This window comes from Muntiacus reevesi, chromosome 4 (genome assembly GCF_963930625.1).
Source record: "Muntiacus reevesi chromosome 4, mMunRee1.1, whole genome shotgun sequence".
Classification (NCBI taxonomy): domain Eukaryota; kingdom Metazoa; phylum Chordata; class Mammalia; order Artiodactyla; family Cervidae; genus Muntiacus; species Muntiacus reevesi.
Window position 1 is genome coordinate 69118736 of NC_089252.1, and position 1993 is coordinate 69120728.

The 1993-nt window shown below is 37.2% G+C and overlaps 1 non-coding gene across 1 annotated transcript; it reads right to left on the reverse strand.

Annotated features, from left to right (window-relative positions):
* Positions 1-1008: 1008 nt before the first annotated feature.
* On the reverse strand, positions 1009-1111 carry LOC136168066 (U6 spliceosomal RNA). The gene has a single exon (XR_010663223.1). It is a non-coding gene; the product is annotated as a U6 spliceosomal RNA (small nuclear RNA).
* Between the last annotated feature and the right edge of the window lie 882 nt (positions 1112-1993).

Consider the following 1993-nt stretch of genomic DNA (forward strand, 5'->3'; position numbering starts at 1 on the left):
CAATAACCTCAGATATGGAGACGACACCACCTTTATGGCAGATAGTGAAGAGAAACTAAAGAGCCTCTTGATTAAAGTGAAAGAGGCGAGTGAAAAAGCTGACTTGAAACTCACCATTCGGAAAACAAAGATCATGGCATCCAGTCCCATCACTTCACGGCAAATAGATGGGGAAAAATGGAAACAGTGAGAGACTATTTCCTTGGGCTCCAAAATTACTGCAGATGGTGACTGCAGCCATGAAATTTTTGCTCCTTTTGCTCCTTGGAGGAAAAGCTATGACAAAATTAGATATCATATTAAAAATCAGAGACATTATTTACTGATAAAGGTCCATCTAGTCAAAGCTATGGTTTTTCCAGTAGTCGTGTATGGATGTGAGAATTGGCCCATAAAGAAAGCTGAGCACTGAAGAAATGATGCTTTTGAACTGTGGTGTTGAAGAATACATATGAGAGTCCCTGGGAGAGCAAGGAGATCAAGCCAGTCATTCTAAAAGGAAATCAGTCCTGAATATTCATTGGAAAGACTGATGCTGAAGCTGAAACTCCAATACTTAGGCCACCTGATACAAAGAACTGACTCATTGGAAATGACTAATGGCTGGCAATGATTTAAGGCAGGAGGAAAAGGGGATGACAGAGGATGATATGATTGAATGACATCACCAACTCAGTGGGCATGAATTTGAGCAAGCTCCAGGAGTTGGTGATGAACAGGGAGGCCTGACGTGCGGCAGTCCATGGCGTCACAAAGAGTTGGAGATTACTGAGCTACTGAACGTAACCAATAGTACATAAGGGTTGCAATTTTTCTGCATTCTCATCAACACTGGTTATATTCTGTATTTTTTATAGTGGCTATTCTAATAGGTAGGAAATAAGGACTAATTGTAGTTTTAATTTGTATTTCTCTAATGACTGGTAATGTTGAGCATTTTTTCCTGCTTATTGGTTATTTGCACCTCACCTTTGGAGAAATGTCTATTCAAGCTCTTATCTCATTTTTAAAAATATGGACTGCTTCATGAATTTTTAGATCTTTCTTATACATCATCCATACTACTCTTCTCTGTATTTTTCCAATTTTAATACTTCTGCTGCCAAAGCACACACCAAGTTGGTGATTCTTAATGAGAATTTTCAATGTTTCTCTAACATATTTCCCCTTTTCAAACAAACCACCATCCTCCAACTATGCACCCAATCCCAACGTTTTCTCCATAAAATTTTAAAGGAAATTTATATATTCTTAAAACTTATTTATTTTTCATGTTCAAGTCATCAGCTCTTTTCATTTCTTTTTCCCAGGATTTTTTTGTTTCATGTTGTATTTGTTCTTGTCACTGAGTTTGGGGAGAGGAAAATTTTAAGGTCTGAGTTAACTCTGCCACCTTAAATAGCCTGATGAGGGTGGAGATGAGTAGGGAGCAATAATTTAGCCTCACATCTAAAGGAGACATGAATCTTTTTTTTTTTTTTTTTCATTTTAATCAGACCATCTTAGGGTTTTCAACGTTGTCGTACAAATCATTTATGTTCACACTGTAGCCAACATAAATCATTAACATGAAAGAAAACTAAGCAGTCTTAATCAATATTGCTTCCTTCTATGAAACACAGTGGAAATGAAAGAATACAATTTATCATCGATCAGAAATCTCACAAACATTTATCCAGGATCCTGTATTTTCTATTTTCTCAGAGTTTAGTTGACTCCACACTGGCCTTGATGGTTTTAGGACAAATCAAATATTTTCCATCCCAAGAACTTTGTCCACCTAGCTCCTTGTCAGCATTTCATTGTTTTCACTGCAGTCTTCAGTTAATGTCAGTCTTCCCTGAGGTGCCTTCTTGATACCTAACCTAATGGTTCTGCCTCCCAGCAGTCTCTTTCTGCCACTGCACCCACTTTATATTCTTCACAACACAAATCACTTTCTGAACTTATCTTATTAATTTTTTACATGTATGGTTTTTTTAGTGGTGTCCCA